Source organism: Malaclemys terrapin, chromosome 5 (assembly GCF_027887155.1).
Source record: "Malaclemys terrapin pileata isolate rMalTer1 chromosome 5, rMalTer1.hap1, whole genome shotgun sequence".
NCBI lineage: Eukaryota > Metazoa > Chordata > Testudines > Emydidae > Malaclemys > Malaclemys terrapin.
Window position 1 is genome coordinate 108,149,177 of NC_071509.1, and position 17,643 is coordinate 108,166,819.

Genomic DNA, 17,643 nt, shown 5'->3' on the forward strand with positions numbered 1-17,643 from the left:
CGAGCAGGGCCGCTCACAAACAGCCAAATGACTTGCAGGTCACGCCCTGAATGTCTGCGTATCGCCACGGCCCTGGCCTGCAATTCTGACCCCGGCAGCCTGTTAGCAAACACCGGCCACGCTCTGGCTTCCGGCAGCCTCGATCGCTACGTGCGTGGTGATCCCGACGCGCTCCCGGTCTTCCCCGCAGAAATGTCTGTTCCGCACTGTCCAGATATATTCGGTCCTTTGCCTCTGTGAGTGCATCGAGCTACACCACCTTAGATGGAGTTCCCCACACGATTCACAACGCTGGATGATTTGCTATTAAAGAACAAAACAAGTTCATTTAACTACAAGGAGAGTTTTTTTAAAAGTACAAGTTATAGTCAGAAATGGTTACAAGACAAACATAAAACGCTTCCTAGTACGCAACTTAAACTAGACGTGATTCAAGGTGAAATCATTAACGCAGATTTCCATGAGCATTGCTGACCAAATTACAGGGCAGGAACTGCTCCCGAGGTCCAATGGCTGTTTTCTTTTGTCCGCTTAGGTGAAAGAGAGAGATGGACAAGAAGAGATAACTTGGGATGTTTTTGCCCCTCTTTTATAGCTCAGTCACCCTTTGGAAAGCATGTTCCTGAGCATGGCCCCTGGTTAAAAGCTCTTTCCAGCTGAGAGCAAGGAGACACACAGTTTGGTGGGGGAGAGGTTTCGTACTGTCGTTTGCTAAGATCGGATCAGTGTGTTCCTGCCCTGCTTCCTTGCCAAAGAATGACCACTTGATCAGGGCTGGATTAACTCTCCTGTGGGCTTGGGGCTGTTAGATTTTGTGGGACTGTTGCCGGCACAGGGGCCCAAGGACAGCAACAGTGGGGTTCGGTGCCCGGAGTGCTTCACGCCAATAAACATACCAGGGTGGAGAAACAATCAAAGTTTATTTGAGATCTCAAAGTGGTGCAAGGAGACAGGCAAGTCTCAAATCGAGCACACCAGCAAAAACAGTTTCTCTCTTCTTTATGCATTTTACAACTAAGCCCCCCCCCCTCTCCCACCCCCCCTCTACTCCCGCTCCCCTCTCTACCGAAGGCATGTTTATACATTTAAGCAACTAAATTATTCTAGGGCTATAAATCTAGCTTGTTAGTAACTTCTCTCTAAACAGTTATTTGGTCCTGTTTACCCTTAGTTTATTACCCCTTCCCCAGCTAGAAACATGCAAACCTCATCATTATTGTTTGGTACCTGAAATGAACAAGGTCGTAATTGCTAACTGGCTATTTACACATTCCAATTCCTCTCCTTGGTTGTTAAGGTCGATCAGAGTTAAACATGGAAAGACAGAGTTTAAACATGGAAGAACTCTGGCTCAGGCAGGCATAGTAACCCCAACAGGGCCTCTGAGGGCTTGAGGTGGGAGAGTGGGCTCAGGGCTGGGGCAAGGGATTAGGGTGCAGGCTGCATCCGGGAAGCACATACCTCAGGCAGCTCCTGGGGTCCCCAGCCAATGGGAGCTGCGGAGCCAGCGCTGGGGGCAACACACAGAGATTCCCTGAATGCCTCTCGCCTAGGTGCTGCAGGGGCACATTGGCAAGCTGGCGCTTGCAGCTCCAGGCCCGAGGGGGGGGGACGCGCGGAGGCTCGGGGACTGGCGTCCGGCCAGCGGCGCAGAGACTTGCCGCGGGCCGGATGAAAAGAAGCAGTGGGCCGCATCCGGCCGGCAGGCCTGCGGGGCCCCGGGCTGCAGCCCCTAAAGCTCCTGCATTAATCCGGCACTGCACTTGATAGGTGATGATACCTGCCTGGGGTATCAACTTGTCTTTTGTGTTTCAGAAACAGGTTTGCCCAGTCCCCAGACATGTCTGGTAAACAAGTATTGATTTTGGCTTATGTTCATAACTTTACATATAATGTTGCTACATACATTTTACCATATTATTGACCAGCAAGTTTTACTTCTCACATGGTACCCCAAGCAGGCCTATTCTGCACAAAGATTTTTACAATAGTGTGTCGGATGTGAATACAGGGGTGCGTTCTGTCACGGTATCTTATTGAACTTTTCTTCCCGTACTATGCCATTATTGACTTTCCGCAATAAACCCGACTGGTATTGGTTATTTGAGCCCTTCTATATATTTCATAACAAACCAACGCATAGCCAAGCACTCGATGCTATAATTTATCGACACTGCCCACCAGCCACATAGGCGGTTAATTACAGGCGGGTTCCTTCTTTAAAAAGCTCATCATAGATAGACCAGACCCTGGCACCTCTTAAAGAAGCCGGCCACCCTGGGACATTGGCCTTAAATGATTGGTACATTCACTGCTTAAATGGTTGCTCCTTCCCACTCTCTTGCCCTTAAGTAAAGGCCACCCTCTCCTCTGACATTTAATACCGCTTTGACTGGAAGGAGATATGTCTTGGTCTCAGCATCTCTCTTCATGCAGAATTATTTCTGTGAATTAAAAAACACCCCCAAAACTTTGGAAATACCGACGGGTTACAAACATATTGTGACAATTCAGCAAAGGGCCCTGGTTCCTGAATGGCTCATGGAGAGACTTGGCTATACAGTGGTCAATGGTGCTCTGATCAGACCCTGTAAAACCAGAATGACCCAATGGGGAGAGACAGGGTAGGGGGATATCAAGATCAAAATCCAGTCTGAAGTGGAGTCGGCGGGATTACACTGAAGGAATCAAAAGCAGAATCCAGCCCAGAGTCAAACAGCTGCTGGGCTTTCTGAGGGAGCGACCCCTCACTGCTCCCTTTAACCCTTTCTGCTCTAGTGACTCCAGCAGTAATACCATCCAGATGAGCTGTGCTCTTCTGGTGATGTGACTCCTACTGCCCTGGAACTGTAGGGTGCTGATCTGACAGCAGCAATGAGAGAGAAAGAGTTGAAGTGGGGGGGGGGGGGGGGGAGGGCAGCGACAGCCAGGAGCCAGCACAGCTTGGCGGCTTGGGATCATTGTTGTGTGAGCTACCGTAGTGCTGACCAAAATCAGGGCATGGGCATTATTAGCAGTATTATGGTAGCACATAGAAGCCCAAAACCAAGGAGGAAACCCTATGATATGCACGTTAGCAGCAGCACATTACAGTAGCACCTGGGAGGAGAGGTGGGCCATTATGAAGTGCACATTAGCAGCAGCACTACGATAGGGCCCACGGGCTCCCCTTTTTATAGTGTCTGGGGGGAACCCCCTGTATGGGAGCACCTGTCCCAGAACCAAGTGCACATTATCCAGGGACATGCCCAGAAATTTAACTTTGACCCCTTTTGTTGGGGCACTGTGCCCCCACTGCTCTGGCAGAAGCATGCTCTTCCCCCCACCCCAGCTCCAACAGGAGCTCGCTCTCCCCACCACCGCAACCGCAGGGCTGGAGGAGTTCAGTGTCCCTGACAATTATTGGGGAGGGGGGCGTGCCTCTTCTTGTCCCCCCTTTTGCATGCCCCGACATTATCATACCACCTGGGAGGTGCCCCAATATGAAGTAGACTTTATCAGCAGCAGCATTACAGTAACAGCCTCCCCTTTTTATAGTGCACATCGTCAGCAGCATTATGGTAGCGCCAGGGGGCGGAGGGGAATTATGAGGTACATATGATCAGCAACATTATGGCAACTCCTTTGGCCCCTGTGGTTTGCTGTTACTTGGGACTGTGCTGAACTATTTCCATCTGGCACAATCCGAATTACTCATGGAATCCACAGAATCCTGTTCCTCAAGAGAATCACACCACCCAGGCCCTTTCCTTGCTCTGAAACCCAAGCTTGCTTCTCCGGCCCGCCCCATGTCCAAAGGAGCGGTTTCTCTGCTTCCTTCCAGGGGCCTAAGTTCCTTTACTGTCTGTTAACTTTCTGCCCAGAACACAGCCGATCCCTCAGCCTCTGCGTATACAACCGGTCCCAAACACACCCCTCAGCTTCTGATCGGCTGTGCCATGCAGCCCAGTGTTTCGGGTGGTAGCTCCCCATTGATCACAGCTATCTCTGCACAAAGGGGCATTTAATTGCTCCTTCTGCTTAGCTGGAAAGAAAAGCTCTTCACACACTCGGGTCTGTGATTGTCTATAGATCAAAGAGCCATTCTCACCTTCCAGCATAACAACAGTTAATGCCCACATATTCTGGAATGGGTTTGAATCCTCAGACCTCTGGGATAGGGCGCAGGGGCTGTTTAGACAGGGACAACTACAATGCTCAGGGAAACAGCCCATGACTCTTCCAAGAGGAGACTGGAAGAGTGTGGCTTGTTTGGCCTAAAACCAGGGATGTGGTTGCTCCCTGTAAGTAGACCAGGGAAGGGAAGGAGCTAGTGAAGCTAAAGAACAACGTTGTCCCAAAAGCCAACGGGGATAAACTCACCAGGGTTCAGCTGAGGCTGGAAATGAGAAGACTGTTCCCACCCACCAGCACATGGGGGGAGGGTCTGGAAAACCCCAAACTAGCTGCAAGCTGGAGTAGTTTCTGAAGAGGATTCTCTGTCATACCCTTCCCATAGGAGGGAGCCCGGCCTAGATCCAGCCCTTAAATAAACTACCCACTGATCAGCTGCAGGTGGTGACACTCCCTGTCCACCTGGAGATCAGCCTGGCTCCTCCTCCTACTAAGGCATCCACAGCTGATGATGACTGTGGTGTCAGCCCTTACAATGAGCTGCCCTGGGTTTCTGCTGACAGCTCAAGGTTCTCATAGATCCCAAAGCCCAAAGGGATCCCTGTGATCAACTCATCTGTCCCCGCTGTCTGACCCAGGCCCTGAATTAATCCCTGCTTGAACCAGAGCAGCTCTCTTAGGAAAACATCCCATCTTGATTTAAACCTGGCCAGAGCTGGAGAATGCACCGCAGCTCATGGGGGAGCTGTAAACCAGGATGCCCATGTAAACCAGACTCCCAGGGCCTGGACAGGGGCTGGAGGTGGATGGGGGGGAAGAGGGGCTTTAGCACAGCCCAGGCTGTTCTCTCCCCTTAATGTCTGGATCTGCCAGTCAAAAGGACCCAAGTCCCAGCTGCCTACTCAGCAATGAGCCAGATCGCTGTTCTGTACCCTCCCTGCCTGGGCACTGACCCACAAGACCCTCTCCCGCTTGCCTGAGGCTCTCCCTCCTATAACACTCTCCCACCCTGCTCCTGTTCTTGCTCAGGATGCACCTTGCCCGGGCCGTCTTCAAGGTCTGCGCCTTCAATGGGCACAGCTTTGGAGAGGCCAAGTGGCCAATGTGCGGGTGATAAGTGCACCGATTGAGGCTCTGCTTGGGGAGCAGGCGCTGATGAAGCCAGCGTGGCGCCTGGCTGCCCACGCCCCCCTCCTCAGCGTGCATCTCTGCAGATCCTGGTGCTCTGTGACATTGCCATGGTGCAGCAGGTTCGAGACAACACAGGAGATGCTGTCCTGGCCCTAGCGAAGGAACTCACCGGGTACCGGGCCTAGCCAGGATGCCCGGGTTCTATCCCTGGTTCTCAAAGGGGGAACGGGTCTAGTGGACTAGAGAGCAGGGGAGCTGGGTGCTATCCCTAGCTCAGGTGGGGAAAGGCAGGGGGTGAATGAGGTGATGTTCACAGCTCTTTCCCTGGGCAGGTACAACCTGTGCCATCGCTATGCCCAGTTGGGGAGCCAGAGACTTGGGCACGGGACCTACAAGGAGCCGGTCATCTGTGTGTATCAGTAAATTCCCCCCAAAGCACACCTCAGTGTCAGGTCCCCATGTCACTTTCCTCACCCCCTTGAGCCAACCAGTCCCCCTGCTTGGGGTCTGGATTGGATCTGGCATCCCCCTACAGAGGAGAGGCCCCGTGTCCCATTTCCCCCTCACACACACTCCCGAGCCAACCAGTCTGCCTCCCTGCCCTGGGGCCGGATCGGAGCTAGCACCCCTGGAAAGGTCATGCTCTCGGTTGGCTGTGACCCTGCTCTCCTGGAAGGTCAGACATGATGTCAGTCACTAATTGGTGCCAGTTTGGGTATGAGGAGACTGAAGAAGCTGGGGACTTTGCCAGGGGGCTCTTTGCTGCCAGATTCCAGGCTTCCAGCACAAGTGGTTCCCCCAGTGACCTCTCTGCTGCCCTCCTCAGTGCCCCCTGGTGCCTCTGCTGCTCCCCCACCCCCACACCCCACCCCACCCTGCAATGCCCCAGTGCACTCTCCTTTCCCCAGACCCCCTTCCACACTTAACTACTTCTCCTCCCAGTACCTCCAAACCCAAGGTGCCCCCTCCACCTCTATAACCCCCTCACCCTCTTTCTCCTCCACTCCGCCAAGTCCCTCATGCTCCTTAATCCCCCATGGCCCCTTTCCCCTCCACCCTTTGTGACCCTTCCCACGCCCTCTTTCCTATGATCTCTCTGACCCCCTCCTCCCCATGTTCCCCCAGGCCCAGGCCCTACAGGGATGGAATGGGATCCAGGCATCTGGGAGGACGCTCCTAATGGCAGAACCACAGTGCTGCTAGGCCTGGGGTGGGGGTGCAGCAAGGGAAACAGACCCAGCCACCCAGGTGTCCAAGGCAGCTCTCCTGGGAGAGGGACAACAGTGCTGTCAGCCCCATGGGGAGGGAATGTGACCCAGACATCCAGGACAGCTCCACAGGAGCTCCGTAGTGCCTGGAGAAGGGGGGAGGGAATGGGACCCAGATGACTCCTTTAGGGGCTCTGCAGCTCCCAGCCCCTGGGAGTGGGGGTTGTAGGGAATGGGACCCATGCATCCAGGCTCCCGTCTCCGTGTCCCCCAGAACATGATGGTGCTGAGGGACCCGAATGGGGGTGGGGCCTGCATCCCAACTGGATGTGCAGAGATCCTGGTTTCCCCTGGCTGATCAGGGATGGTACTGACACCACGATAAGAGTCCTGACCCACTGCAGCTATAACAGGTAGCTGGGGGCCAGCACAGGGACAGGGGCGCAGTCCCAAGGGAGGGCTGGAGGACTGGGGGAGTGAGCACAGGGCGGAGAGGAGTGGGGGTCTCAGCCTGGGAGGTGGAGAGAGCTGGCTCCCAGCCCTGGGTGGGGGAGGGCAGAGAAGTGGATCAGAGCACTCCAATGTGGGGAGAACTGACTCCAAGCTGGAGGAGGGGCTCCCCAAGGTGGGTGAGGGTCCCAGCTTGAAGGGTGGAAGAATTGGGGCACAGAGAGCCCCTGGCAGAGAGGAGTGGGTGGGGAACAACAGAGGAGTGCAGTGGTCTCAGGCCCCCACAGTTTATAGGTTAATCCATCTGGGCAGGTATTGCAGGGAGTTGGGGGGTCTCTACCCCCAAAGCAGATGACAGGAGCAGATCTCCAGCCCAGCAGATTCCCGCCCCCCCCCCAGCCAGTCTGCTCCCCCAGGGTACACAGACGGGTACGGAAGACTAGGAGTTTGGGTTCAAGGAGCCGGAGAGGCTTGTCAGATTAATCTAAATTGACCCTGTAATCATGATATCCACTCAGTCCATACCTAAACTTCTGTCTTTCTCTCTTGCGCTCTTTCTAGCAACTCTAAAGACAAAACGGACAAGACCACAGAAACACCAGAGAAATGGCAGGAAAAGAGAAGGGCAGAAAAAGCCCCGGAGAAAGGATGGAGACACACTGCGTGCATGCCCCTGCTCCCCTGTAATGAGGGCTCGGGTCTTAAACACTTGTTTCAGTGGGTTTAAGCTCCCTAGAAGTGCCATGTAGAAGGCCCTCCCTGTAAATAGTGATCAAGGTCCTTCGCCTCCAAACAAATGATTTGGGTATCCATTACATATCTGTAGCTCAAGGGCCACGCTTAAATATGGGCTCAGGTCTCTGTCTGTTTCACACCTTTGGGACCTAGTCTTTTAAATGCCCTGTGTGATTGATCTCTCCATGCAACAAGGGTTCAGTCCGTCCCTGCTTTCCCCCCCCCCCTACTGAGATGGAGTAGCATCCCACTGAGCTGGAGAGGGAGGGACCACTCTCTGATCCCTGGTGGGCGGAGCCAGGCTGGCTCACCCCTCCTGCAGGAAGCTAAGTATAAAAGGCGGAGCCTGTAGTGTAATTCAGCCTGAGCCAGAGAAGGGAACAGATGTCTTCAGAGTGCTCTTGAGCCTGAAGCTGCACTGTGCTCTGTCTGAGGATGAGACTGACCCAGGAGAAGAGTTGCTGGGATTGCTGCTTGCTGTATATCTTGAGAAGTTAGAGGCTGATCCTGAACTGCAGGTACCTTATAGTAGGAGAGTAGGAAGTAGTCCAGGGACAGATGACTATAGTTCAGTTCTGTGACTACCTGAATGCTGGTCAGTGTGTTTTGGTTGGCTCACTGCTGAGCTGGTGGAACCCTGGCATGGTTGGGGTCCTAGGCTGGGACCTGGTGGAGTAGGGTGGGCTTGGGTCCCCCATCCCCTGCTGCCAACCCTGCCTTGGGGTAGCAGCCTTTAAGCTCAGAAGCCTGAGTTTCCCTGCTGGAGTCAGTGTGGTAAATCTTGGACTACTTGTTTGTTTCCTCTACCCTGCTCAAGGGCCTGGGCTCCTTCAGACAGTTGGATTGCACTGTCCCACCTAAGGATCTGGTCTCTAATTCCTGGTAAGGGGTGGTGTCCCAGGGGTGTAGTGAGGTGGTCAGGGGTGGCTCTATGTATTTTGTCACCCCTTCTCTTCCCACCCCCACCCCAGCATGGTGTGCCTGTGGCAGGTCTGCTGGTAATGTGGATTTGGCAGTGTGCCTGCAGGAGGTCTGCCAAAACTGTGGGACTGGTGGACCTTCTGCAGGCATGCATGGAAGGCTACCTGACTGCTCCCTGTAATGATGCTGTTCTGGTGGGACCTAACTGAGAATGCCAGTTCAGGAGAAACTGTTTAAAGCAGGGCAGTTACAGTCCAAGGCTGGGGTTTTTCCACCTCTAAGGCAAACCAAACCTGCCAGCCAAAGAGGACTTTGGTGGTTAGCCAGTAAGTTGAGACCAGTCACACAAGCAATTCCCTTAGACACTCCAGTTTCCCAGTATCACCACCAGCGCCACTTGTTATGTGGACAAATGGTTATGAAAACCAATACCTCAGTAAAAGAAAAAAGATTCTCTTGATCCCAAAAGGACCAAGCCCCAGACCCAGGTTAATATAAAAATCAGATCTTGCCCACAAATCATGCTGTTGCCAATCCTTTAGAATAAGGAATAAAAGGAAAAAGTTATGGATGAAAGCTAGAATTGGTTAAATGGAATCAATTACATACAGTACTGGCAAAGTTCTTGGTTCAGGCTTGTAGCAGTGATGAAGTAAACTGCAGGTTTAAAATCAAGTCTCTGGCGTACATCCCCAGCTGGGATGGGTCCTCAGTGCTCTGTTCAGAGCTTCTGTTTGTAGCAAAGTCCCTTCAGTGGTAAGGAGCAGGACTGAAGACAAAATGGAGATGAGGCATCAGCCTTTTTATAGTCTTTTCCAGGTATAAGAACACCTCATTGTCCTTACTATGGAAAATTACAGCAAAATGGAATCTGGAGTCACGTGGGCCAGTCCCTGCCTACTTTGCTGAGTTACAAGGCGTATTTGCCTTCTCTCAATGGGTCAATTGTATAGCTGATGATCCTTAGCTCTGCCAAGCCTGCTTGATGGCCCATTAATACCAACTTGTCTGGGATGTCTCCCAGAAGCATAGCATAAGTTTGAAATACAGACAGTATAGAGCCAATATTCATAACTTCAACTACAAAATTGATACACACATAGACAGCATAATCATAACCAGCTGACCATAACCTTGTCTTAGACACCTCATTTGACCCCCTTTATACAAGATTTGATGCCACTACAGGACTTTGGTTGCAACAATGTTCTATATGGTCCCAGTTCAAATCAATAATGTGACACTGCCCTCACAGCAACCGTCAGGCTGCCCCCCCACAGCTTGCCGCCCCAGGCATGGGCTTGGCATGCTGGTGTCTGGAGCCACCCCTAGTTAATACCCGGTATATGAAACAGTTGCATGCCAAACTGATTGATGGGGAGGGGAGATGGCTGTACTTATGTAAATCTCATTTGTTTGAGAGGGGAAGGGCAAGCAAGCAAGGTTGGTGCAGGAGTGTACGCAAATCTAATCTGGGGGAAGTGTGGGGAGTGTATGAAAATGTGAGTGATGGTGGTTGGGGGTAAACACATGCCTGATTACTGCATGGATGCATGCAGTCTCGGTTGTGGGGGAGGGGATAGGAGTAGCTAGGCACACACAAGCCTGATTGAGGGAAGTGGGGGGAGGGTGCACTTGAACCATCTATCAGGAGATATGTTGTCTGGCACATTTTACCCTGCAAGAATGAATTTAGTCTAGCTGGGCACATATAAAGGAGTCAGCTGCAGGGAAGGAGAGGACATACAAACCTGCTGGGAATGCATGTGTGCACCCACTTAAGTGGGGGATGATTGCTTATAAATATATTGTGGAGAAGAGCTGGATACATGGAATCATGACAGGTTTCAGAGTAACAGCCGTGTTAGTCTGTATCCGCAAAAAGAACAGGAGTACTTGCGGCACCTTAGAGACTAACAAATTTATTAGAGCATAAGCTTTCGTGGACTACAGCCCACTATGCATCCGAAGAAGTGGGCTGTAGTCCACGAAAGCTTATGCTCTAATAAATTTGTTAGTCTCTAAGGTGCCACAAGTACTCCTGTTCTTCTTTTTATGGAATCATGACTGATTTTAGGTTGGGGTGTGTGAATGCAGGCTAACCTGATTTTTGTGGGGGGTATAGACAAGCTGGTTACAATGAGTTTAATTGGTGGTTTTTTTTTTTTGTTTTTTTTTTTTTGGCAGGGCATGCACACTTGATTGGTGGGGAGAGAACACCAAACTAGCCTCTTCTAACATCACCATCTTCTACACCAAACATCCACAACTACTGGGCAAAAATAATCTAGTAAAGGGTAGAAGGGGGGGGGGGGGAAGGGATAGAGATGCATGTGGTCTCTTACAGTGGAAAGACTAATTATTACACAGTTAGTATTTTTTTCATATGGAAGCCCTGTGAAGGTGAGATTCATCAGTGTATTTAAGTGAAGTTCATGCTTCAAGCTGGGAACACAGTGTGTTGGGTCTCATATGCTTAAGTACTTTCTGGAATTGGAGTTTTAAGGATGAACAATTACAGAGATGGGGTTGGGTTGGGGGTGGGTTTTTTCTTTTGCTTATATAGGTATTTAATACAAATAACTACAGTTGAAGGTTGCCCTTTTTTGTATGACTTATTTTATTTATTACTTATAAATACCAATAATGATGACATAAACAAGAATAAATAAATAGTAGACTGACATAAATATACTGTTACAAATCCAGTAAAATAACCTGACAATATTGTCACAGCGCACAAGGAGAATAAATAGTAGCAACAGCTGTTAAAATACCACTTCATCTCATATTTTTTTATGCCATATAAAAGATTCATTGATTTCAGTTAGTACTTCCAAAAAGCTGGTATTTTTATATCTAAATTTCCTTATGAGTTTTTCGCATATTTGAAAACTTCTTCTTAATTCTACTTGGATTCTCTTGCCAGCACTGAGGCTGAAGTTAACTGCATAGCTATTATGAAATAATTGGTATCTCTTCACTTCCATCCTGGTGAGCTGTAGGTCCTGGATTGCCGCTGGGCATTCTCCTTCAGGGACTCCATGGGCTTGAGACCCTGTTGGGGCCACCTGAAATCTCCTTCAGTAATGCTAATTCAACTACTCTGGGGAAAAGTGTGTGGTGGTTGTGTGTTGGGTTTTTTTTTTTTTTTGGTACTGAACAAGCCTTCTATGGAGTCTGTCAATAAGTAGAAAACATCCAGTCACATGGAAATGCCTAATCTCCCAAACACACCAGCTATATTGCATGATTTTTTTTTTTAGGTATGCATTTATCCCCTGGAAGTACTTTTTCACTCTAGTGAACTGGTGCTCCTCATTTTCTGGGTTGGTTAATTCTGTGCTCTCAAACATGCCTCCAGTCTCTGAATTTGCAGATAAAGTCCATACTGTCACCTGACTAGCCAACTCCCATCACAGGCAGCTGGCATGAGGATTTTGCTAAAGATGGTGAAATCCTCTTGGGCATTCTTTTACTGAATGATTGTACGATACCCATAATAATGTGAGAAGTAATAATCAGCTTGCACTAGACCTTCTACCTGTCACTGTAGTGCATGTTAACCTGTCAGTTACCACAGCAAAGACTTTCCCTCCAGTTAAGGGAATACAGTTTGCATGTCGCAGAACTTCAATATCTAGATCCGTGATAGTCACTCCTTGGGAGTTCAGGAGCCAAATTAGTGATCAACATTACCCGAAAGAGCTACAGTTGTGTGAATGCATTGATTCATTTAGTATTCATATTTAAACAGTAAGAGGGGAAATATTTAGAATTTTTTTATATAATGTATATTGGAGCAAGGTGACAACTTAATTGGTTAATGACATAGTAAAAGCATACTGATTGGTTAATAACTTAGACTGGCTAATAATTAAATCACCCAGTGTTTTTATATCAGACACTGCAAAGACACATCAAAAAGCCACTTGTGGCTCACGAGCTGAAGTCTGAGTATCACTGATTTAGATGCAAGTCATGAAATGTTCTGAGAAATACATACAATCAGAATAGTCCCCTCTGGTCCTTGAGATCATATTGTCTCCATTCATAGGGTTCTTCTCCCCCCCCCCCCCCCCCCACCAGCATTTCTTCTCCATTGGGGCTTAATTAACCCACATGGTATTTCATAAGAGTGAATGTATTGCATAATGCTTGATGTGTTATGCAATACATTCTTCCCACAGTGACTTCTAACACTCATGAATCTGCAGAGAGGAGGGATTCCACTGTATCCTTCGGTCTTATCCTCAGTAGTTTCAGCATCCAGAGCTGAAATGAAATAGTTGAAAAAGGGTAAAAATATAATTTTAATTGAATAGATCTCAATAAATCAAAGACGTTTTCTGCATGTAAGCTTGCAAGTCTTAGTATGTTCACTTTTTTAAAGTCTCTAGGAAGCTTCTCAAACCTTGGAATACTAGGAATAGCTCTCATGAGGACTAATTAATAGCAATGATAATCATAGAAACACTACATGTGTCAAAGTCCGAGTACTTTGTGGTGTAGTGAGGGAGGGAAGTATCATTATCTGATAACCAAAGGGCTGGTGAGGTGCTGAAGTATTTAACATATGTGTACTTTGTTGCTTGGTCTGCCAATTAGCTACTCAAGGAGCTAATAGAGGAGGTATCTGAGCCTCTAGCTATTATCTTTGGAAAGTCATGGGAGACGGGAGAGATTCCAGAAGACTGGAAAAGGGCAAATATAGTGCCCATCTATAAAAAGGGAAATAAAAACAACCCAGGAAACTACAGACCAGTTAGTTTAACTTCTGTGCCAGGGAAGATAATGGAGCAAGTAATTAAGGAAATCATCTGCAAACACTTGGAAGGTGGTAAGGTGATAGGGAACAGCCAGCATGGATTTGTGAAGAACAAATCATGTCAAACCAATCTGATAGCTTTCTTTGATAGGATAACGAGCCTTGTGGATAACTGTTAAGCGGTGGATGTGGTATACCTAGACTTTAGTAAGGCATTTGATACGGTCTCGCATGATATTCTTATCGATAAACTAGGCAAATACAAATTAGATGGGGCTATTATAAGGTGGGTGCATAACTGGCTGGATAACCGTACTCAGAATTGTTATTAATGGTTCCCAATCCTGCTGGAAAGGCGTAACGAGTGGGGTACCACAGGGGTCTGTTTTGGGACCGGCTCTGGTCCATATCTTCATCAATGACTTAGATATTGGCATAGAAAGTACGCTTATTAAGTTTGCGAATGATACCAAACTGGGAGGGATTGCAACTACTTTGGAGGACAGGGTCATAATTCAAAATGATCTGGACAAATTGGAGAAATGGTCTGAGGTAAACAGGATGAAGTTTAACAAAGACAAATGCAAATTGCTCCACTTAGGAAGGAAAAATCAATTTCACACATACAGAATGGGAAAAGACTGTCTAGGAAGGAGTACGGCAGAAAGGGATCTAGGGGTTATAGTGGAACACAAGCTAAATATGAGTCAACAGTGTGATGCTGTTGCAAAAAAAGCAAACATGATTCTGGGATGCATTAACAGGTGTGTTGTGAGCAAGACACGAGAAGTCATTCTTCCGCTGTACTCTGCTCTGGTTAGGCCTCAGCTGGAGTATTGTGTCCAGGTCTGGGCGCCGCATTTTAAAAAAGATGTGGAGAAATTGGAAAGGGTCCAGAGAAGAGCAACAAGAATGATTAAAGGTCTTGAGAACATGACCTATGAAGGAAGGCTGAAAGAATTGGGTTTGTTTAGTTTGGAAAAGAGAAGACTGAGAGGGGACATGATAGCAGTTTTCAGGTATATAAAAGGGTGTCATAAGGAGGAGGGAGAGAACTTGTTCACCTTAGCCTCTCTGGATAGAACCAGAAACAATGGGTTTAAACTGCAGCAAGGGAGGTCTAGGTTGGACATTAGGAAAAAGTTCCTAACTGTCAGGGTGGTTAAACACTGGAACAAATTGCCTAGGGAGGTTGTGGAATCTCAGTCTCTGGAGATATTTAAGAATAGGTTAGATAAATGTCTATCAGGGATGGTCTAGACAGTATTTGGTCCATGAGGGCAGGGGACTGGACTTGATGACCTCTTGAGGTCCCTTCCAGTCCTATAATCTATGAATCTACTGCACAACAGTACTGATGTGGGAGATTATGAAGATCTGCAAAAATAAATAGTAGAAACACAGGAAAAATAAATCCATGTCACTGAAAATCCATTTCCAGGACAGGAAGAGTCTAAAGGGGCTGCCATGGAAATCAGTTGCTATTTGGCCATTGAACCTGTGGAAGAAGGATCAGGCCCTATATAAACAGAATTATAAAATATTTGCTATCTCTATTCAGCTGTATAAATTGCACTAATGTTGGTTGACTTACTCCAGGGAAAAGTTTTGTACTGTACCTTAGTTACTAAGTCATCTTGTGAGTTTGTCAATCAGTACAAAACATCTGGGTATTTCCATGTGAATGATCTCCCAGGCACACAAGCTGTATTGCTTTTCTATAGATAGAGCAACACCATCATCATCATCATCTCAGAGCTCTGGATGATCTGAGAAAGCCACTGACTAAGCCAGCCCTGATTACAGAATGGGCCCCACCTGAGAAAATTAGGTGATTCCAGGTTTAACTACTGAGTGGGCCCAGCTGACAAAGGGCTGGAAGAAAGAGAATGCAGGGAGTCAAAAGGTGCCTGCAGGGTCTTGAGTGAGCAGGGAAGTGTAGACAGTGCTAGATTGATGGGGGGGGGAGTCTTCTATTTACCTGGCTACTGCCTCTTGGGGAGATGGATTAACTACAGTGAAAGGAGAACCCCTCCCATTGCTGTAGTGAGAATGTACACTGAACATTCCTTTTGAATGTTCACCTTTGATTTATCAAATAGTAATTAATTATCTGTGGGCCAGTAGGGAGATGACTGGCCCTTATATGAATTTGGGGGAGGAGAGCTGAGGGAGTTGGAGGACAGTGTTATGGACTACTAAAGCATAAGACCAGTGTGCTTCTGAAATGAGAGGTGAAAGACCATAGATAGAGCTAAGTGTTGCTTGGTTGATGGAGGGCTATATAAATACTGATTAAGTGCTTTTGTTTGTATTGTAAGTGTTCTGCTATTTGGTTTTTGGGACACCTCATAGGTGCAAGTAGCCAGTTACATCGTTTAGTCCTTTGTGCATTTCTGGAAAGCACTCAGATACTACAGTGACTCAGTCACATAAGAACCTGCATACATTTCTTAACTTTTAAAAAATGTTGCATTTTTGATTTAAAAATTAATTTGGCACTAGTTTTGCATTGACAACTGTTTGTTACCATTTTAAAGTTTACTGTAATGTGTGTCCAAAAGTAACCCCTTTCTGCATACGTCCTACACAGGTCCATTTATTTGTACCAGGAATACTGGTCAGCTATAAAGAAGCAAGTTAACTGAATATATTTGGCATCTCATTCAAACCTAGGGGGGTGAGAAAGAGGAAGCATATTTTCTCCATTTTCATGTGCATCAAGGTGGGGGAATATATTCCAGATTGTCCCACTAGTGGAAGTCAGGCAGATGGTATGGATCACCTCAAAATAAGAATATATTGGCTTTTCATTACATACGATCTAGAATATTTTTAAAATATTCTTATTTATTGAGAATCAATTCAGGATCCATGTCCTTGACTAGAAAGTCATCTCTTTGTGTTTTTCATTCCCTTCATCAAATTCACAATTGGTATAAATAGACTTCAATGACAGGAGTCACTTGCTTATCCAAGCAGTGAATTTGGCCTCCTGGTGGTATTATACAATAAAATACTTTAGCAACAGTATCAGAATTCTCAACTCAACTGCCTAACATTAGGCCAGGTGAGTACTACCCAGAGACATCTACACGGAACACATCACAGGACACTGCCAGTACCAGGTCGAGTAAACGAGAACACTGAGCAGGGAAATAACCCACTTCCTTCCCTGACGAACCAAGGAACGCACCCCACCCATGTACTTATTCTCTACACCAATACCTACTTAGAGTCTTAATACATTCCATGGGTGGCGTACCTGAGCGCATATATCCACTGATGCTTTAAAAACTCCCACACCCCAATTTGGATCTATGCTGGTTATGTGATATGTATGAATCTTGAATGTAACCAATACTTGCAATCCTCCATAACCCCAGCCAACCCCAACTGTGCAGTAAATTTGATTTAAAATGTTTTTTAAAAAAAAATTAATTGGTATGCATAAATGTTCTTAAACATAAGGTATTTACCCATCTGCACTATCACTTACAGATTATTTCTTCACCACTTCAATGTAGCTTTGGCAGAACTGGGAGGAAAGTAACTATAGCCATAAGAAGAGTTTTTCAATACTACAGAGAGCACTAGATGGTGCCTTTTCCCAAGTTTCTCAGAATACATGTAGTGCAATTGATCTCTGCTCTTTTCATCACAGTAATTCCTGTAATGTGTCCAACTTCACATTTTACTTAAAGTTGCAAAGAAAAATGTATCAAAGTATCTGAGGCTATCATTTAGACATGTCTAAGGCAAAACAGATCTATACTGAAAGACAGTACTATAAAGTGACAAGAGAAAATCCCTTCATCTACATAGATTTTTTTTAAATTATATATACAGTAGCATTCCAGAAGCTATTGTAAGTGAAGACCAGAAGGGAATCTATTCCATAATAAATAGCATGAAAGATTTAAAGTATACTTGGTTTTAATTCATGTTGGATATTTGGATTTGTTTGAATTAATGACTCTAATATCTTAACAAGACATAATGGCTTTGCATTAGCCAGAAGAGACTCAGTTTATCACTTGAGCATGAGCCTTTGCTCCTTGAGTGATGGTGGCTAAGAAGGCTACAGAAATAGTGTGCTCAGCCTATCCAGGCATCCATCCCTCTAGTCAATTCTAGAGTGAAGTTCCTAGCTTCCAAACATTGGTTGACACCCTTCCTTTACACCTCATACAAACTTGAACAAGCTAATAGTTTCCCCCATGCAGCCATTCACAGCTGGGGGCTGTCGCTATAGCAAAAAATTTAAGGTGGGAGAGCATAAAAATAGATAAAACAGTGGAGGTAATGTGGAAGATA